Source organism: Somniosus microcephalus, chromosome 9 (assembly GCF_052327205.1).
Source record: "Somniosus microcephalus isolate GS21.2 chromosome 9, FLI_Smic_1.0, whole genome shotgun sequence".
Classification (NCBI taxonomy): domain Eukaryota; kingdom Metazoa; phylum Chordata; class Chondrichthyes; order Squaliformes; family Somniosidae; genus Somniosus; species Somniosus microcephalus.
Window position 1 is genome coordinate 132,742,529 of NC_140995.1, and position 22,391 is coordinate 132,764,919.

General features: G+C 47.8%; 1 long non-coding RNA gene across 1 annotated transcript; it reads left to right on the plus strand.

The window, feature by feature from the left end:
- Window positions 1-27: 27 nt before the first annotated feature.
- On the plus strand, window positions 28-9,248 carry LOC147112700 (uncharacterized). The gene is made up of 4 exons (XR_015079550.1): window positions 28-320; window positions 1,618-1,712; window positions 3,859-3,964; window positions 4,889-9,248. It is a non-coding gene; the product is annotated as an uncharacterized LOC147112700 (long non-coding RNA).
- The last annotated feature ends 13,143 nt before the right edge of the window (window positions 9,249-22,391 follow it).

Sequence of the window (22,391 nt, forward strand, 5' to 3'; positions counted from 1 at the left end):
CTCCCAGTCTTGCAGGTTATCTATTTTTCTTGAAACTTTTTCCTGTATTGATTCAGAATCGTTTCATTGGCTAAATTGTGTTTTACCAGAGCCTCTCAAACAGCAAGATACTCGGTAATATCCGAGCCATTAATGTGGCTCGAAGAAAACTCCCCCGCTTTTAGAACATTTAGAACTTTTAATTTATATGCTTCTCCACATTTGTTAAATGCATCACTATCACTTTTTTCATTCTTCCCCTTTCCAGTTGTTAAAAAAGTTAACCATCTGTTTTCGTCCTCTGACCAGGCAACCCGCTTCTTGCCTATTTGCAGTATCAGGTATGAATCGTCCACATTCGAAGTGCTTCCCTGCATATTTCTTTAGATCACAAGATACTTAGGGATGAGGAAGACTATTCATTAAAGCCATTCCTATTCCTCCATCCCCAACAACCATTGTTACATCTAGTTTAAAAAAAAATATTTCAAGAGTTTTCGCCTCCACCGCTGCCTGGCTGACCCTTCCAAGTGCTGATCACTCCCTGCATGAGGAACTTTCTGATATCAGTCCAAAAGTTATCTTTTACCAATTTGAACTTGTGTCCCCGTTCTATTCTCACAGTGCAATTTAAAGTAGTATTTTGGATTAACAACAGAAAATGCTGGAAAAACTCAGCAGGCCAGGCAACATCCGTGGAGAGTCAACTTTTCGGGTCGAAACCCTACAGAACTGAGAGAAAAGGCAGGAAATGAAACAAAAGGCAGTTTGGGGGCTGGGAAATGGGGGAGGAGATGAAAGAAGAGATATTCAAGGTGAGACGAGATAGTAATAGGATAGGACCTGTTTCCACACCATTTGCTATCTTATATGCCTCTGTAAGATCACCTCTTAGACACCTCCTTTACAGGCTGAAAAGTTCAAGGCCTAGAAATTCAGTGCCCTTAGCACCGATTTTGCGGCGCTAGAGGGCCTAGCGCTGCAATTGGCGCCGGTTCCTAAATTGCTTGGCGCCCTTCCGCGGCGGTAGACCGGTCGCGCTGCGCCGGCACCGATGACGTCATCGGTGTGCGCAGCGTCCCGGTTGCCGTGGTAACCCGGCCCCAAGCCGAAATTCAGTTGCGGCCGCCTCACCAGTGGCAGCCGCAACTAAGACTCCGGCAAACGAGTGCTGCCGGAGTCTGCGCCGGCGCTTTAAGGAGGCGCGGCGGCCGGCCGCTTTCCCGCCGGCCGCCTGCCCGCAGCTCCCTCCCCGGACTTCTCCCCCCTCCCCCGCGGAACAGATGCAAGCCCGGCACTTGTCCGAGGTGCCGGGCTCATTTTTGTAGAGATTTGCGCGGGCCGCGGCCGGGTGCAGGCAGCTCCTCCTTAACGGAAGGAGGAGGCCTGCACTTCCCGAGCCTGCCGCACCGCAGCGGGCGCCGCAGCGCCGGAATAGCGCCGCAATGCGGCGCGTTGCGCCAGTTTTCAGGCGCTAAAACCCTTCAGTAGCGCCGGCAGCCGTTTGGGCGCGGCGCTACTGAATTTTTGGCGCGCGCAAAGGGACTTAGCGCCGGCGCTAACTTCCGGCGCTAAAGCCCTGGCGCAGCGCAAACTCAATTTCTAGGCCCAAGTCTTTCTAATTTTTCCTTAATTCAGACCCGACAGGAGCGATCAACCTCGTGGCTTTTCTCCGCACTGCCTCCAATATCTCCCTTGTTTCTCAGCGATCAGGACTGGACAGAGTACTCAAGGTATAGTCTGACCAGAGCACTGCAGTTTGATCACTATTTTCTATGACTTGTATTTTACTGGTTTTATTATGTAGTTCAACATTCTATTGGCCTTGCTGATTTCAGCTCTGCATTGGTTTGCTATGTTGAATCTACTAAGACCCCTAGGGCCTAGAAATTCCCCGTTGTAACAACCGGTTTTGTTGATAAGTTTCCGGCTGCCCGCTTCCGACCCGGGACACAGCGGCACCAATTTGCTGAGGGCCATAGCGTTGCCATTGCCAGCGCTGGCCTCTCAAATTTAAATGAGCAGATCATGATGTCAATCGGCATGCAACGCCTGATTTGACGCCATGACTGCTATTTTGGACGTCACTGCATGCCATAATGTAGTGTCCTAAATACGCACAGAAAAACAGGCGTGAAGCAGCCCTGCAGAGATGCTGTCAGTGCTTCTTAAAGGGACACACACATCTTTCAGGTGGAGAATTTTTTATATTTTATTGAAGTAGTGGCTTGGTGCAATACATTTAAAAAGTTGTTGAAGTGTGCAGGGAGTCCTGCTGGATGCTTGCAAGGCTTTGGATGGTAAAGGACGGCCTCTGAGAAGACAAAATGCTGGAAATACTCAGCAGGTCAGGCAGCATCTGTGGAATGAGAAACAGAATTAACATTTCAGGTCGAGATGGTGCCTGACCTGCTGAGTAGTTCCAGCATTTTATGCTGTCATTTCAGATTTCCAGCATTTGCAGTATTTTGCCTCTGAGAAGACCATTTGTTCACAGTCCTGAGGGGTACATAGAGATGAAACAGAGGCAGCAAAGGGGATAAGCTGCTCACAGAGGGAACAGGAAGACGCAGAAGAGGAGGAAGTGGAAGGAAGGATGCAACCCAGACAGCCCCTTTCTGGCCGGGATATCCGGGATGCAATCATCCACCTGCAGTACCAGTGAACACAACCCCAATTCCCCCTTCAACAATTGTCCCACACCTTACCTTCCCTCTGTTACTGACCATCACAGTGTCCTCTTGGCTACGAAGCTGAAATAAAAGCCACCACAAAGTAAACTTTCCAATCCAAATTTATCCATATATGCATCCAATATGACATCAAGAAATCAACTAATCACCCTTGTGCATTCCCTTAGTGACTGTCTTGTGTGTGCCTTTGCCTATCCTACTGATGTCACACAGTGCTACCCCAATAGCTGCAGCATGGCTGGTGGAAGGCTGCTGACTTTCAGTGGGGGACACTGCAGATGGCCTTGCAGGATGACCTTGAGGAGCTGGTGGCTGGGAGTGTGAAATCGAGTGACGGTGTTTCTTCTTCTTCACTCTCCTCTCCCTCTACTTGATTAACCACTGGCTGGGCAGGCTGGATTTCTTGGGTGTCTGAAATGAGGAAGGCACAAGGTAGGGTTGTGGTAAGGGGAGGATGGGAAAGCAAGAGATGCATGCTGACACCACGTGCAGCTTGTAAATCAGAAGAGATTGTGGGATGAGGGGGGGAGTGGGATGTGAGAAGGAGGATAACATATGAGGATACCAGCATCTTGTATTCTTTCAGCCCCGCCACTGGCCAAGGGCTCAGCTATGCCCCTGCTAAGAATGGCCTGCACCATCTCCTCTGAGTGGGTGAGGTGAAGCTAGGAATGTGAGGTGTGTCTCGTGTTTGGTAGAGATTGTTGGTAGGTGAATGATTGGGGGGGTGGGGGCAGGAGTTATGCATTGAGCAGTGTGTGAGGCTAGTGGTGCAGTTGGTAGCAGATGGCTGTTGAAGGTGCATTCACTGACCTTGACCACTGGTCTGAGGTCATGATACTTCTTTGGGCACTGGTGCCAGGTTCTGGAGCGACACTGCTGGCCGTGATGGCCTCGGTGATCTGGTCCCACTGTGGGTAGAGAACCTCTCTTCCAGTGTTGACCCCCTATACAAAGCTGGAGTGCTGCTTGCGAGACCCTGGGTGCCCTTTCTCTCACTTGTTGAGCCATTTGTGTTTGTGCTGAAGCACTTTTACCATTTTTTTACGTGCAGAAGGCAGTTCAGCTTTAAGAGTTGAAGACTGCCATTTTGGAATTATTTAAAATTTATTTTCAGAAGGCAGTTGAGCTCTTAAGGGCTAAGGACTGTCTATTTTTAAACGATTTTTATTTATTTTATTTTTAGCAAGACTGCTTTCTAAAATGACAGCCTAGCTTTAAGAAAAGGCTGCCTCACTCCAGAGACGCTACGGCTATGCTACATTGGGCCTCCTGCTGAGAATACTTGCACGGTACGTTCTGCGCTGCAATCATTTAAATCAGCAGGCAGCACCAAAAGAACGGTGCTGCCTGCGCTCTTTTTACGGGTGCGAGTTAACCTCGCCCCACAGTGGCACCGCCTGTTTTCGTGCTATCCGATTTCTAGGCCTTGGTCTTTTACAGTTTCATCTTTAGTTATTTTAACAAATTCCTGAATTATGTAGGTGGCCCATTTTTCCTTCCAATGTGCAACATTTTACATGTGTCTGCACTAAATTTCATCTGGCATTGTTCTGCCCGCTTTTTTTTAAGCTCATTCTGTAGTTTCTGGGCTGCCTTCTTTGACTTCACTGCCCCTTTTAGTTTTATGTCATCAGCAAATTTAAGTAATTGTCATTGAGTTTCAAATCCAAGTCATTGATGTAATTTCAAAACAGTAGTGGTCTCAACATTGAGCCCCAAGACACCCCACTCAGCACTTTATACACACTCATATTAAAAAGATTGAGAAGTAGAAATTCATTTTGGGTTGTGGTGCAAAACAGGCGGTATCACATTGGCTGCGCTCTTATACTCCCCACCCGATACTCAGTTCCATTGACGTCAAGAGAATTGTATATTGAGAGGCGCGTATAATGGGCGGCCAAAGCGACACCGCTTGTTTTGCGCCACCACCCAAGATGAGTCTCCCCCCCCCCGTCATTAACAGACATGGTAGTTATGAGTAAAAAAAGTCAAAAAATATACATTCCCTACTCCCCCCGATCTGAAATGTGAGCCATATTTTCTTTCAGATGCTGATGAACACACCTTGCATTTTCAGCACTTCCTGTTTTTATTTCTGATTTCCACAGATTGCTCCTTTACTTCTTTACTCTAATCATGCATAGTATTAATATCTTGAGTTAGTGTTTGGAATAAGCAAAATTATTGAAGAATTATCCTTTTTGTTACAGCTTTGTTGATATTGCTATGCACCGTCATTGGGCAGCTATGGACGAGAACTTCCATGGATCCTTGAGGTAGCATAAGTGGGTGGGGCAGGACTTGTGCCCACTGCTTTGCCCTACATCCTTTCGCTTTCTCCCCCCCCACCCCAAGCTGACCAGAATTTGGAGGCTTACGTAAGCCTATTGACACACAAAAAAGGTTAACATTGGCGATCTATTTCAAAACTGCAGATCACATCCATTAAAAGTGTAAAACATTAATGTTTTCAATGTTTGATCAATACAGATGTGACAGATAATTTTTGTTTAATAATGAAAGCATACAGCTTCAAACATAAATCATGTTAGAGTCAGTTAAATTATCCTTCAGTCTTAAAAGAGAAAAGCTATTAGGAGAAAATTGTCAGCATAAATGCAGGTAATTGATCTATTATGATTTCATACATAATGGATTGTGTATATCAATTATTTCATAATGATATTTACCTGCAAACTCAATGCTTGCATGGCTTTTTAATCCATTTTGCAACCTATGCTATTTGTCCTTCCAAGAATCAGTTTGAGAACATGAATCTACCTACTGTTAGCAAAGTACGTTCAAGAACATAAGGGGAGATACAGTGTTCCCGTGCTTCCAGCAGTTAAGCTGCACTCACATGGAGCACAGGTCAGAGATTTTCTGGATGCTGGATCCCAGAATCATCCCTATAGAAAGCTAGGCAATATAGGAGGGTATAAGCAAAAAAGCCACTGGGTTGCATTTGTAGATAAAAGTGGTTACAATGTTGCTGTGTAATGCATTGGCTGCATTCATCTGGAGTACCGCATGGAGTTATGGCCACCTACCAGAGGAATATATTAATACTCTATAGAGTGTACAAAGGTGAGCAACTAATGTAATCTGGATATTAAGAAAAGTTAAGTAAGTTTGGCTTGATCTTTTTGGAAAAGAGGGAATTACTAGTTAACTTGATTGAGGTTTTCAAGATTGTGAAGGAGATTGATAAAGCAGACAGAGGCAAATTGTTCACTATGGTGAAAGGTTCAAATATCAGTAAGAAGTTAAAAACCAGGAAGTTAGAAATAGGAAGGCTCCACTTTTCCAATACTCTCCTCACCAGCCTCCCAAACTACACCCCGTCTAAACTCCAAATTCTCCTGAATTATGCCGCCTGTATCCTGCGCTATTTTAAGTTGCACTCACTTAAGACCGTCTCCCCATCCCCGAGTGTGCTGACGTCACAATCTTCCTTCGCATTTACAAATCCCTCCATTGCCTCACCCCATCCTTACCACTGTAACCTCCTCATCTTATGTCACAATTCATACCCTCTGTATAAAAATAAAAATTGATATCCTGTAAATGAAGTAAATAATTGAAGTTTTTATTAGAACAACCATGAACATTTCTCCCAAATGCACTAAAATAATATATCAGAGTAGAATTATAAAAATCATGTTTGTGAACTTAATCCCAGTGACAGCTCAGCCAAAGTGTCCTTTGCAGCATGTTCCATAACTTTGATTTTCAGTGAGGAATCAATCTGGTGCAGGAAGGCACTGGACATCAGGAAGGAGACGCTGTTCAGGAGCCTGGGAAACTTGACGAGCACAAGCGCCTCTGCCAGGTGCAAGGACCATTCAATAGTGTCTCACAGACAAAAATCCTCTTAATTATCCCATCCACCCATAGCATGAATAGTCCTCTCTCCATCTTTCCATGCCCTGGAAAAAAATTAAAATCAACAACATTTGCACAGCATCCTTCTTAAGTGCCAGCCATATCATTCCTTCCTCAGCTTCCTGGGTCCTCAGATGTAAACGATCAGGTCCTGGGATTTGCCTATCTTAAATTTGAATTACCTCTTTAGTACCAGTTCTCTTTGTATAGTAACCCCCCACCCATTAACAGTTCTGCACCCACTTCATCTGGTTTTGCAATCCCAATATCCATCTCCTCTATGAAAAAATGAGTAAAGAACTTATTTAGTATTTCTACCATTCCCTCATTGTTCACTACAAGTTTGTCTTTCACCCCTTAGTGCCCCCACCACTATCTGCTTACTATTAATGTGCTTAAAGAAAACCTTCTTACCTTTTGTTTCTTTAAAATTAATTTTCTTTATAATCCCACTTTATTTTACTGATCTTTTTTGTAGCTTTTCTATATATAAATTTATAGTCCTTCTGGCTTTCTTGTTTTATCTACCCAATAAGTTTTAAATGCTTTTTTTAAGTTTCAAATTTAAACAAATCTCCTTTCTAACTAATTTTTCCTGTTTAATTTGGGAAATGTCCCGTATTATCTCACTATAATTTACTATCCATTTAAGTATCCTTGTGCTTGACTTTTCTTTTCCCTCTTCTATTCTTACACTGAACCCATTTATATTGTGGTCACTATTTTCCAAATTTCTCCTTATTTTTAGGTAGCCTACTTGCTCTACTTCATTACCCAGAATGAGGCCAGGTAGTCTTTCATTCCTTGTTGGAGGAGCAACATATTGATTGAAAAAATAGATGCGGGGTGTATGTGTTGGCAAAAGGACAGCTGACCTGTCAATCTCCGTATTAAGTAACAGTAAAGTTAAACAATAAAAACAGACATGAGAGAAAGTTGGGAAGAATAATAAGAGTGATTGGGGAAAAGTAGAAGCTGTTCAGAAAAACAAAAATGTTTAAGTTTTAGTTTTATCTAGAATTATATTTTGAATGTTTATTTTGGCAGTATAGGGTTTATATTACAGTAATGACTACTTCTGACACCCGAGTAACTTATTTTACTATGATATTAAAGTTTGTTTCAGTGTCTTCATTTGTGCAGATGAACCCAATGTCACCAGGACAACCTCAAGCTCCATTCTGCAAGGAGGACTCCACTAATAAATAATGGATGTCCTGTCCAAACCAAAGGCATGTGTCAGGAAATTTAAATGACAATTTTGAAATTCCTGTCCATAAAATGTTTGATATTGTGAAGTCCCACCAATGGTTTGCATGTCCCATGTATACTTGGGGACAAACCCCTAATTAGATGTAGCAGAAATTACAAACTGGTATAATTAGGAGTCAGTCTACATTTAAATGATGATTTCTGACATAATCTGTTTAATTAGTTTTAGCAAGAATATAGTTGTCATCCATCAGTCTGTGGGTGTGGCCCATTATATTTTCCATTAGCCTATGTTTCTATCAACCTAATGCTTCCTTCTTCATTCCCACTGCATACCTTATTTTCTTTGCAGTTTTGTTCCTCCTTAGTGGTGGTCTTACATGGTTAATCTGTTTAAAACCTAAATATATAATACAACTATTTTTAAATTAAAAAGAAAGCAACACTTTGAAAGGATTCGCAAATTTCATGTCTCCCCCGAAGATTTACTTTTGGTTTAGTAAAGAACCCCTGGTTGGACTGAGTTTAAAATCCAGGGCTCAACAAGATGGCTGCGGTCAGCCTCATGGCCAAGGCCTGTAAATTGCAGTTTGGACTCACAAACTTGGATTCCGATGACTATGAGAAGGAACTTTCCAGAAACTCGAATGCAGACAGACCTTCTGCATTTATGCATGAGAAGCAAACCCAGTGGCATTCAGGCCTCTGATTAAAACCCATCAAGGTTGTTTACACAATCAATCAAGAGCAGGCAAGGCCTATTCAATATGTAATGGGACAAGCTTAGCTGCATTTCAGACCTTCGTCAGAGAATATCGACACTGTTTACAAACGATCAACGGGGCATTCAGACTGGAATGGCCCCAATCACGAAACCCGTTGGACAAAGGGGAACACTGATGAGACATTTTAAAACTGATTAACGGGCCATCCAGGTCGATGGGCCCAGATTGGTACCTTTTGTATGAGTTTTAACACGTCCAGATCAGAGCTGATCTGGCGGGAGATAAGGGCTACCGGGAAGGGTATAACTAGTCCCTCGGGAAGTCATCTCTCTCGTTCTCTCTCTCCCGCCTCGCTTCCGGTGCCCTGCCATATCATCAACCCAGCGAGAAGATCGTTGACGAAGAACCCGTCCAGGGAAGTAGAGTACGCGCAGTTACATTTCAAACACTGGGGTATCTCTGCTTTGGGCGGTGAAAACCTAAAACATCGGCAGGCAACAGGGCACGGAGCAGTTGCAACATCCAAGACTGGTGAGCATCAATTTTCTGGCCCATCACAAGACAACCTAGATAGGTGTAAAGGGTGGGAGTTAAGGGGAATTGCTAAAGTGTCATTTTAATCATTTTCCCTCAATGTGTCCATGTCTCCTCCCCCGTTGAGTGTAATTGTGTTGCATCCATAGTGATTTTTCTCTGTATAGTAATTGCTTCTCTATTTTTAATAAACATTGGTTTTCTTTGCACCAAACCATTGGTCTCGTTTGTCTCTATCGCTACTTGTAAATAAGTCTGGTGGTCAGAACCAAAGGGGAAGCGATTCGAACCGCACGGGGCTGGAGCAGCTCAGACATGACTGACTGGCCAGACACAAACCCCAAACCAAAACCCCCTACAGAAATGGTGACCGCGGCAGGACCATCGGTGACAGTACGCGATATAACAGACAGTGGTGCGGAGGGAGAAACCGCAATGGAAGAGAGGTTGTCCACTTATGTGTGTAGAAAGGTCAATATCGCCAAGAAATGGGTGGGTGCTATGTTAAAGGCCGAGCGTCCCATAGACGCCGCCGCCCAGTGGACGGCAAGTAAACAGCATAAGAGGGCAATTGAAAAGGCAGTCTGGTTAATGTGTTATAAGAAACAAGTCCTAGTGCTGGACAGTGTTGTAGCAGCGCAGGCTGCCAAGCTCAAGAAATTGGCCCTAGAAATGCAGGATAAGGTTTTTGCGGAAAAGAAGGTGCTAGTGGCGCTTCAGGCGTTAAGCCAAGAAAGAGCGCAGACGGCCAAGGAACACCAGGCAAAGGTAGAGCGCCTGGAGGCCCGGGCCGTCGGAGTACAACGGGAACACCAGGCAAAGGTAGAGCGCCTGGAGGCCCGGGCCGTCGAGGTGCAACGGGAACATCAGGCAAGGGTAGAGCACCTGGAATACCAACCGCTGAAAGTAAAGCCAGCGCTAGGTCAAAGATGGAGCACTTAGAATACCAGGTCAGAGAGGCGAGGGGCAGCGAGATAAGGCTGCAGGACATGATTTGCGACCTCACCCAAAAATTAAAAGAGCAGGAGGAGAAAGGAAGGGAGGTAAAGGCAGCATACAAGCTAGCCTGCAACCGGGGGTTCAAGGAGGCAGATCACGGGCCCTGTAGGGAGGAGATAGAAAGCTTGGGCATGGCCTTATCGAGGGCGAAGGGCATGGTATGCCTCATCAGCCCGAAGGCGGGCCAGTCGGACTTTACCGGCAACCCAAACAGAACCATCCCACAGGCAGCACCCAGAACAAAGTTGGCTAGGTAATCAGAGGTCCCATGGCCGCCACCCATAGCTCCGAGCTTTCAGGAGTCCTGGCAGCAAGGGGAGGTGGTAGGGGAAGCACAGCAGGCCCTGCTAGATAGGCCGGGACCAGGACCGGTGTACCCCCTCCGACAACGGAGGTACGGCCCACCCGTTGATGACGAGGACCCAGGGGCCATCCAAAATCAGTTTGTGGTGCCGCATGGCACCCAACAGCTCAGGGCCATGGTTAGTCACATCCCCAAGCTCACTGAAAAGGGAGACCCCTCTCTGCACTTCAGGGAGATAGAACAGGCAGCGTGCGTTAATGACTGCGATGAAGCAGAGCAAGCTAAGATGCTGCTGTTTTCTCTGGGGAGTGATCTCCTCCAGACCCTATCTGATGAATGTAAAAAGGGGACGAAAGATTATGGGGATTTGAGGAACGAGATATTGGAGGCCATGGGACTCAATGATGGTAATCAGTTCGCCCGGGTGGAAAAAACGGTACAGCTCCCAGGGGAGTCCCCGCAGGCATTCGCAGACAGGCTGTGGCCAGTCTACCGGAGTGCATGCCCGGGAATGCCAGCGCGGACATTACTGAACCAAGTCCAATTGACCCACTGGCTCCGTTGTCTAATGACAAACTGCCTGCCCCAAATCCGAGCCCAGGCTGCGGCCTGGTTTGACCCCAGTAGCCCCCAGACCACCGAGGAAACGGTGATCCGCCAGCTCACGATAGCATTTAAAAATATGAGGGGTATCGAGACACCTCAACCCAAGGGAAAGGTCCATGAGGTTAAACCTGGGGACCAGAATAAAAAAGAGTGGCACCAGGAGGGGAACCGTCCCTCCCAGACTAAGTTAAACTGTTACGGGTGCGGGAAGGACGGCCACTGGCGCAAGGATTGTAAAAGTCCATGGAAAGACAATAAAGTAAAGAACTTCACAGCCCCAGCCCAGAAGGCAGAGACGGAAATTGCTCCCGCTGCGATCGAGTCATTTTTAGAGACCATGCGACCAGCCAGGGGAGAATAGTAGCTACCACCGGTGTTGTAATCCCATCAGCCCCATACAACCCACAGCAATGACTAGAGCCAGCGCAGCCTGTCGACCTGTGCCCCCCAGAAAGACATGCACAGGAAGAGACCTCCTGTAAAATGGAGGAATACCTGCGGTGCCAGGTTGCGGAGGCTAAGTTAGTTGAGCAGGCTTTAAGGGAGGAGAACGCTAGGTTAACAGCGAGGGCTGGCAGTTTAGAGGGTCAGCTAAGGGTTTTTAAAATGGTTCATGACCAGTGTGAGCTGTTTAAGCCGGAGGCGAAGAAGCAGGCAGCTGGGATTCAACCCGAGGTTAGAAATCCTCAGCCCGCAGCGGGTACGCGCATGCAAGCTGCACATGCAGGCGCAGTCGCGTGCATCAAGGGAGAAGTTCCCCAGCATTTTGTCCAGACCACACCCCCTCTCTTATGGGATTCCGAGGAGAAGGAGCCCGAATCAGATGGCCCCGAGCCCGAACCAGGTTTTGAACCTGGAGGGGAAGACCCTCAGCCACCGGCAGCCGGTGGCAAGGGATTGCCCGTCCCCAGTTCAGGTTTGGGAGGGGAGGGACCCGAGGGAGAAGGCCCCCAGCCAGCGAGGACTGTGACCCGAGCCAAGGGTCTGCTCGCCAGGGTAGCCCCACCGGTAGCACTCCTTAGAAGGTCTCCTCGGCCACCCCAGCCCAGAAAAGTATGGTCACCGGCTCTTCAGTTCAAAAGGGCGGCCTCCCGGGTCAGGGAGAAGCCGAAAGACAGAGGTCCCCAGCCAGCAGCCATAAGCTGCAAGGGACCAGAAGTGGAGATCAGTGCAGCTATGCCGCAGGGAGCAGCCTTCAGCAGCCCAAACAGGGATTAGGCTGGGTGCCCGGAGACGGGCGGCGGATGTATATAGTTTAGGTAGTATAATTTTAAGTAATGTGTATAAGGTTAAGTTAGGGTGTTTTAATTTAATTCTATGTAACGAACCGGTAGTCTATAAGTTTTAAGTATGGAACCGTTCCAGAGTGCCGTCTACGTGAGCCGAGGTCGCGGGACCCGATCACACTTCCCCCGAGCCAGGGAGCCTCCAGGGAACCTGGCTAGATGCTTTTATGTCTTTTTCAGAATTTCGAAATGTACAGAGGCATAATCCTGCTCGCCCTGTTCGGGCTGATGTCGAGAACCATCATATCTTTGGATGCTCGGGGAAGAGAGTGCCCCTAGCACACGATGGAAGTGGTTAACGGGAGGCGGATGAAATCACCTCGTATGTCTGAGGGGAACTGGCCAGGATGGCTGGGATCCAATTCGACCCAGTATTCTAGTGAGACCGGCTTCACGTATGGGGAGGCCTCCCTCCAGTGCCCGAGGATACGAATCGTTACCCCAAGGATTAGCGTCACCGTGGGCAAAAGAATATGTTTGACGTGTAAAGGAGACGTTCCCCTGGATAGATGGTGGTGGCTCAGAAAGTTAAGCAAAGACATGGGGAACCCCAGGGTAGAGTGGGAAAGGTTAGGGAATGACACTCACAGGACCATTACAGGGACTCAGGGAAGGTTAGTGTGTGCTGGGATAAATGGTGGGAACCGGATCAGGGGATCTACGTCTGTATGTGGGGATCAGAGAAAGTCTGCCCCACAGGCGTTTCCATCATTTTCCGCAGCCAGTGACAAAATAACGGGAAGGGGATGGACTGGGAGTCCCGCCTGGACGCATGCGCGATCCCGTACTCCCCAATCTCGGTTAATGCCACTGAACTAGTGACCTGCCCCCGACAGCCCCTGCCCACGATCCCGACGTCACAGACAGTAGCAGAGGGATGCCCTGCCACCACCAAGGGGCCAGGGAATGGCCTGGTGGTAGTACCCACAAACCAGGTGCTGTACCAAGGGGTGCATTACGTGGTGGCCTCGGTGATTTTAAACCTCACTGAGGTACACTTGCCCGCGTGCTGCCCCGCAGAGACTGCCAAATTGTATCAAGCCCTATTAACAGAGATGTTTCGAAAATTCCGTGAATTTGACTTGTCGGAGGTCAATAAGACCGCATTGCATACTCATCACGAGATTTGGGACGGGGTTGGGAGGCAAAGAAGGGGTGTTCTTAATGATGTTTTAACTGGTTTTAACACGGGATCCTCGGTTATCAATAGTTTAGATGACATCAAGCTGCAGACCCAGATTAATGGTCTAAAAACACAATTAAAGGGTATTTTAACTGATGAGAATAAGGTGGTAGGTTCTGAGTTGCATGAAGACCAGGCCATGACTCTCCATTTGAAGGAGATCATTGCGGAACTGGAAAAACATGCAAAGACGGTAAATGTTCTCATCAGGGAGCACAGAAACGCTTCTGACCAGGCTGCGCAAAACGAGGTGTGCGTGCTGTATGGGGCATGGTTGCTGGGCGAGGGCCGCAGCAATCTGGATGATTTAAAGCAAGGTTTAGTCCCCTCCTGGATCAGTAACAAACACCTCGCAGCCCTCCACCCTTTTGAGAACGTATTAAGCCCGTGCCAGCTCCGGTTAGCTTCTGAGGCCTACCCAGTCCCAGTGTACTGTGGGCGGTCCAACCACACCATCATCGGGATAGTTGTAAGTATGCCGGTCATGGGCGGGACGGCCCGACCCGCACCAGTATACAGGGTGGAGAACATTGGAATCATTCAAGGGGGTGCACACATTCGTTTTGCAGCGGTCCCACCCTATGTCATAAAGTGGGAGCACGCTATGATGGGTACTGACCTCTCGGGGTGCCGTAGCCGGGGAGCACACATCATCCTGTGTCCCCAGCACTTGAATGCCTATTCGAAACCACAATGCGGGTTCAGAGCTGCTGACGCGAAACCTATAAATTGTACCATGGAAGCCATGGCACAAGGCCATGTTCCCCCACAGGTAGCATATATAGGTGGGACATATTGCGTCACCACAGGAGCGTCTCACTACCAGCACGGACAGCACAGCTGGTGCGCGGTGAGTGACAGCAGCTTCTGCTTCAAACCCGAGGCAGAAGTTCAAGTGGCACAGTTACGAATTGTCCCCATTCCTGAACCATCCACTGTTCACTGTGGAGGAGAATTTTACCCACCTCCAGAAATATATCGCCCACTTCGGTTACCCGATTCCCCCTCTCCCAGAGCACCTTACCAAATTATTAAAAGCCGTTCTAGTATCACAAAAGCACTTCTACACTTTGGAACAGAAGACTGTACAGTAGGGGCCGACATTTTAGATATTACGACCCAGCCCTGGTGGGATGTTTTTGAGAGTATAGAGGTCCCCTCCTGAATTCGAATGGCGTCCCACATCTTAGTAGTCTGTCAGTTAGGGATCGTCCTCTACCTGGTTTATGTCCAGTGTAGAAGGGTCCCGGGGTAGAATTTAAAGCAAAAGGGTTGTGGAAGGACCAGTATGCCCGGGTGGAAGAAGAAACACCCGTGTGAGCTTTGTGTCATATCACTGCCGAGTGATGGCAGATCCATTTATTATTTTTAATAAATATGTTTTTTGGCCTGATGTTGATTTTTATTAAAGGTTGTGTGTTGTAATAAAGTTTTATGATGTCCCAAGTAGTGCAGGGGTGTTGGACCCCTCCGTGCTTGGACGATTGTAACAGATAGTAATTGTTTCTATCGATAGATGCCTGTCGTGCACTGTGGTTTTCTCTAAGTAAGGGGAATGTATGTGTCGAGGGATCGTGGATAGATAAATATAGGGGAAGGTTGTTTGTGGGGGTCAGAAATTTGCTCACCTTGATTAGACACTTCAAGCAAGTTTCAGTATCCTAGGGAGGACTGAAAGGATTCGCAAATTTCATGTCTCCCCCGAAAATTTACTTTTGGTTTAGTAAAGAAACCCTGGTTGGACCGAGTTTAAAATCCAGGGCTCAACAAGATGGCTGCAGTCAGCCTCATGGCCAAGGCCTGTAAGTTTCAGTTTGGACTCACAAACTTGGATTTCGATGACTGTGAGAAGGAACTTTCCAGAAACTCGAATGCAGACAGACCTTCTACATTTATGCATGAGAAGCAAACCCAGTGGCATTCGGGCCTCTGATTAAAACCCATCAAGGTTGTTTACACAAACAATCAAGAGCAGGCAAGGCCTATTCAATATGTAATGGGACAAGTTTAGCTGCATTTCAGACCTTCGTTAGAGAATATCGACACAGTTTACAAACGATCAATGGGGCATTCAGACTGGAATGGCCCCAATCATGAAACCCGTTGGACAAAGGGGAACACTGATGAGACGTTTAAAACCGATTAACCGGCCATCCAGGTCGATGGGCCCAGATCAGTACCTTTTGTATGAGTTTTAACATGTCCAGATCAGAGCTGATCTGGCGGGAGATAAGGGCAACCGGGAAGGGTATAACTAATCCCTCGGGAAGTCATCTCTCTCGCTCTCTCTCCCGTGGTGCCCTGCCATATCATCAACCCAGTGAGAAGATCGTCGATGAAGAGTCTGTCCAGGGAAGTAGAATACCTGCAGTTACGTTTCAAACACTGGGGTATCTCGGCTTTGGGCGGTGAAAACCTAAAACATCGGCAGGCAACAGGGCACGGAGCAGGCGTTTCAACATCCGAGACCGGTGAGCATCAATTTTCTGGCCCATCACAAGACAACCTAGGGTGGGAGTTAAGGGGAATTGCTAAAGTGTCATTTTAGTCATTTTCCCTCGATGTGTCCGTTTCTCCTCCCCCGTTAAGTGTAATTGTGTTGCATCCATAGTGATTTTTCTCTGTATAGTAATTGTTTCTCTATTTTTAATAAACATTGGTTTTCTTTGCACCAAACCACTGGTCTTGTTTGTCTATATCGCTACTTGTAAATAAGTCTGGTGGTCAGAACCAAAGGGGAAGCGATTCGAACCGCACGGGGCTGGAGCAGCTCAGACACGACTGACTGGCCAGACACAAACCCCAAACCAAAACCCCCTATAACTTGTATAATTGGTCGATTGTTTATATCAAGGATAATTTTTCCAGTTGCCATATGATATAACATAGCTATTTAGTGATCAGAATGGCCTTAGATAATTTACATGTAGAATTATTTTTACACTTTCATGTCATCAACAGTCTGGGATGGCCTTGTGGGGGCAGAAACTCCACCCACCACAAACATGGCTGTCACCATAAGGGGACGGGCACTCTGACTATTGAATTTCCTGTGTTCCGGACTTTCATTGGTCGGCAGAGGTACTCCTAGTCAGACAAAGTGGGCTGGATTTTCATTGGGCCGTGGAGTCAGGATTGGAGGCGTGTGGGGGTTTAAAATCCCGAAATCGGGGGTCCCGACCCCATCCCAGTTTCAAAGGAGGCGGATATCCGCCCCGCACTGGGACCCACCTCCCCGAGGTGGGAAGGGGATTAGTGCCAATTAACTGCCTGTTAACAGGCAGTTTTTAGCCTAATCCCTATTTTCATTGTTGAAATGTGGGATTCCCAACGGCTCCAAACCACGGCAAGTTAGCGAGGTGAGCCGTCGGGATGAAGGGCTTGGAGGGGTCGAGATGTCCGGTGTTCAGGTGAGTGATGGGTGCATGAGTGCAGAGGAAAGTGTGTTTGGTCTGTGTACAGTGTTTAAAGAAGTTCTACTAACCTTTACAGCCTTCCTTCAGGTCTCGGGAGTCCCTCATCTCACTGGCACAGAAAGCAGAATGGCCGCCAGCTGTCAAAATCTGCAGCCTCTGCTTTCTGTTCCGGGGAGATCTCTAAATCATCCTGAGAGGAAGGAATTAACCTGGAGTACAGATTGTCAGTGTTTGACAGCTTCAAACAGTTGTGAAATGCTGATATTTCATCTGTGACATCACCTGTTGCTGGGTGGCCCTTAATTGGTCTGCTGAGCCCGCTGGGCAGGCTCAACAAGGTCAATCAAGTCAAAATCACGTGGGTTGGCTAGCACTCGATGGAGGCGGGTCTACAACCCCGAAAGTTGTAGTCCCGCCTCCTCAATGAAAATCCAGCCCAGTGTATTCCCTGGAGAGAGGCGAGACCGAAGTTGGGATAGAGAACTGGACCCCTGTTGATCTGGGGGCAACATTCTTTTCCACTATTATTAAAATGGTCCCTTTACAAGGGAGGCCACAAAGGGAACCTAGGTTTGTTCTAGAGAGAAGGGCCCTGGTAACACCCAGTCAGACATTTCTCCACCAGACTTTGTGGCCTCAAACATGGTGGGCAGCTGCCATTGCAAGCAAAGTAAGGAACCTCACCTGACCTCAGAAAATTTGCCAGGTTCAGCAGCAGAGGTTCCCGGCAGGCACGATCTCAGCATAATTGCCTGGATTGCTGACACATGGATTCTTGCATTTGCCATCTGTAGCTCTAAGTTACAAATTTGAATCTCCTGCCCAATCTTGAGATTTCTTATGCTGATTTTCCTCTTCCCCATAATTTTCCACTGACCCCATCCCCTCTTTCAATCTCACTCACCACCGTGTTTTCACCTCTGACCTTCCACACTCTGACCTTGAATGATCAGTCCTCAGCAAAGGCGTGAGCTTCATCCCCTTACGCCCCCACCTCAATGAATTGAGCTCAGCATGAACCTGAGCTCTTTTTTCGTCGCTTTCATGCCCAATTCTTTGGCCAGGAGTCTTTCCCCCGCACATTTTTTTAAATATTCGTTCATGGGATGTGGGCGTCACTGGCAAGGCCAGCATTTATTGCCCATCCCTAATTGCCCTTGCGAAGGTGGTGGTGAGCCGCCTTCTTGAACCGCTGCAGTCCATGTGGTGAAGGTACTCCCACAGTGCCGTTAGAAAGTTCCAGGATTTTGACCCAGCGATGATGAAGGATCGGCGATATACTTCCTAGTCAGCATGGTGTGCGACTTGGAGGGGAATCTGGAGGTGGTGGTGTTCCCATGTGCCTGCTGCCCTTGTCCTTCTAGGTGGTAGTGGGTGCGGGTTTGGGAGGTGCTGACGAAGAAGCCTTGGTGAGTTGCTGCAGTGCATCTTGTAGATGGTACACATTGCAGCCATGGTATGCCGGTGGTGGAGGGAGTGAATGTTTAAGGTGGTGGATGGGGTGCCAATCAAGCGGGCTGCTTTGTCCTGGATGGTGTCGAGCTTCTTGAGTGTTGTTGGAGCTGCACTCATCCAAGCAAGTGGAGAGTATTCCATCACACTCCTTGTGCCTTGTAGATGGTGGAAAGGCTTTGGGGAGTCAGGAGGTGACATTCGCCGCAGAATACCCAGCCTCTGACCTGCTCTTGTTGCCACAGTATTTATGTGGCTGGTCCAGTTAAGTTTCTGGTCAATGGTGACCCCCAGGATGTTGATGGTGGGAGATTCAGTGATGGTAATGCCATTGAATGTTAAGGGGCGGTGGTTAGGCTCTCGCTTGTTGGAGATAGTCATTACCTGGCACTTGTGTAGCGCGAATGTTACCTGCCACTTATCAGCCCAAGCCTGAATGCCGTCCAGGTCCTGTTGCATACGGGCATGGACTACTTCATTATCTGAGGAGTTGTGAATGGCACTGAACACTGTGCAGTCATCAGCAAACATCCCCATTTCTGACCTTATGTTGGAGAGAAGGTCATTGATGAAGCAGCTGAAGATGGTTGGGCCGAGGACACTGCCCTGAGGAACTCCTGCAGCGATGTCCTGGGGCTGTGATGATTGATCTCCATCTTCCTTTGTGCTAGGTATGACTCCAGCCAGTGGAGAGTTTCCCCCCCGATTCCCATTGACTTCAATTTTACTAGGGCTCCTTGATGCCACACTCGGTCAAATGCTGCCTTGATGTCAAGGGCAGTCACTCTCACTTCACCTCTGGAATTCAGCTCCTTTGTCCACATTGGACCCTTTCTCCCATTTTCAGAATTCTTGCGCTACCTGGACCCCTCCCTCTGGCCTCTTACCCTCTCTCGATGTTTACTTTGCGAACTGCTGGTGTGACATCGGCCATCCCAATTTCTCTGCCCCCCTCACTCACCATAACCTATCTCTCTCTGAACTTGCAGCACACTGTTCTCTTGGAACCAACCCTACCATTGTCATCAAACCTGCCGTCAAGGGTGGCGCTGTTGTTGTTTGGCAAACCGACCTCTACCCTGTGGAGGCTGAACAACAACTCTCTGACACCTCCTCCTACCTCCCCCTGGACCATGATCCCACTACCGAAAATCAAGCCATCATTTCCAAGACTGGCACTGACCTCATCTCCTCTGGAGATCTTCCCTCAAAGGCCTCCAACTTCATAGTCCCCCAACACCACACATTCCACCTCCTTCCCAAGATCCACATACAGGACTGCCATGGTAGACCCATCGTTTCAGCCTGTTCTTGCCCCACGGAACTGATTTCTTCCTATCTTGACCATTTTTTCTTTCCACCTACGTCCATGACTCTTCTGTTGCGCTCCGTCACTTTAACAGTTTCCAGTTTCCTGGCCCTAACTGTCTCCTTTTCACCAGTCTCCTTTTCACCATGGACGTCCAATCCCTCTACACCTCCATCCCCCACGAGGACCACCTGAGGGCGTGCCACTTCTTCCTTGAACAGAGGAAAACCAGTCCCCATCCACCACCACCCTGCTCCGCCTGGCTGAACTTGTTCTCACATTGAACAACTTCTCCTTTGACTCCACTCACTTGCTCCAAATAAAAGGTGTGGCTATGGGAACCCGTATGGGTCCTAGCTATGCCTCCCTTTTTGTGGGATATGTGGAGCATTCTTTGTTCCAGTCCTACTCAGGTCCCCTTCCTCATCTCTTTCCAGTACATTGATGACTGTATTGGTGTCATTTCCTGCCCTCACCCTGAACTGGAAAATGTCATTCACTTTGCTTCCAATTTCCACCCATCCCTTGCCTTCACATGGTCCATTTCCGACTCTTCACTTCCCTTCGTCGACTTCTCGGTTTCCATTTCTGGGGATAGGCTATCGATCAACATCCAGTATAAGCCCACTGACTCCCACAGCTACCTTGACTACACTTCCTCCCACCCCGCTTCCTGTAAGGACTCTATTCCATTCTCCCAGTTGCTCCATCTCTGTTGCATCTGTTCTGACAATGCCACCTTCCATACTTGTGCTTCCGATATGTCTTCCTTTTCCGTCAACTGAGGATTCCCCTCTACCTTGGTTGACATGGCCCTCGACCGTGTCTGTTCCATATCCTGCACTTCTGCTCTCGCATCTTCCCCTCACTCCCAGAAGACAATAGGGTTCCCCTTGTCCTCACCTTTCACCCCACCAGCCTCCACATTCAACAGATCATCCTCCGCCATTTCCGTCACCTCCAGCGTGATCCCACCACTAAACACATCTTCTCCCCCCCCCTTTCAGCATTCTGAAAGAACTGTTCCCTCCACGACACCCTGGTCCACTCCTCACTCACCCCAACACCTGCTCCCCTTCGCATGGCAACTTCATGTGCAAGCGCAGGAGATGCAACACCTGCCCCTTTTACCTCATCCCTTCCCACCGTCCAGGGCCCCAAAGACTCCTTCCAAGTGAAACAGCAATTTACTTGTACTTCTTTCAATTTAGTACACTGTATTCGCTGCTCACAATGCAGTCTCCTCTACATTGGGGAGACCAAACGCAGATTGGGTGACCGCTTTGCGGAACACCTCCATTCAGTCTGCAAGTGACCCTGAGCTTCCGGTTGCCTGTCACTTTAATTCTCCATTCCACTCCCACTCTGACCTCTCCGTCCTTGGCCTCCTACACTGTTGCAGTGAAGCTCGAGGAACAGCACCTCATCTTAGGCACTTTACAGCCTTCTGGAATCAACATTGAATTCAACAATTTCAGATCATAACCTGCCCCCATTTTTTCAGATGGCAGCTGTTGATGATTCTGCTATTTGATAAAGTGCCACATAATAGTCTTGCCAGCAAAGTTGAAGCCCATGGAATAAAAGGGACAGTGGCAGCATGGATACCATATTGGCTAAGTAACAGGAAACAGAGTAGTGGTGAACGGTTGTTTTTCGGACTGGAGGAAGGTATACAGTGGTGTTCCCCAGGGGGTCGGTACTAGGACCACTGCTTTTCTTGATTTATATTAATGACTTGGACTTGGGTGTACCGGGCACAATTTCAAAATTTGCAGATGACACCAAACTTGGAAGTATAGTGAACAGTGAGGAGGATAGTGATAGACTTCAAGAGGAAAGAGACATGCTGGTGGAATGGGCGGACACGTGGCAGATGAAATTTAACGCAGAAAAGTGTAAAGTGATACATTTTGGTAGAAAGAACAAGGAGAGGCAATATAAACTAAAGGGTACAATTCTAAAGGGGGTGCATGAACAGAGAGACGTGGGGGTACATGTGCACAAATCGTTGAAGGTGGCAGGACAGGTTGAGAAAGTGGTTAAAAAAGCATACGGGATCCTGGACTTTATAAATAGAGGCATTGAGTACAAAAGCAAGGAAGTTATGATGAACCTTTATAAAACATCTAATTGGAGGCGGTATCAGCTGCGGCAGAACCTTCGACAAATTCCAAAAAAACAAGGAGTGACATCACAGGACAGCAGGTAGGTGATTGGTTGGTGAGTATTAAGGCTTTTTTTTCTCTCTTTTCTAACCTAGGAAAGTGCTTTAAACTAGGTGCAGGAAACTACAAAGTTCTGTATTAAATTTATAGCTTAACTAGTTAAACTAATTAATATAACTATCTTCTTCTTAGGCAGCCCCTCAGAACCGAGGATGACATTTAATTCCACACGAAAAATGAGTTCTCAGGTGACTGATGAGTCCAATGTGGGACTTACAGTCTCTGTCACAGGTGGGGCAGACGGTGGTTGAAGGGGTGGGTGGGGTGCTTGGGTTGACATGCACTCCTTGCGCTTGGCTTCCGCTTGCTCCCGGCGAAGAGACTCAAGGTGTTTGGTGCCTTCCCGGATGCTTCTCCTTTATTTGTGCGATCTTGGGCCAGGGATTCCCAGGTGCCGGTGGGGATGTTGCACTTTTTCCAAGGAGACTTTTGAGAGTGTCCTTGAAGTGTTTCCTCTGCCCACCTGGGGCTCTCTTGCCGTGTCGGAGCTCTGAGCAGAGCACTTGTTTTGGGAGTCTCGTATCGGGCATGCGGATGATGTGGCCTGTCCATTGGAGCTGATTGAGTGTGGTCA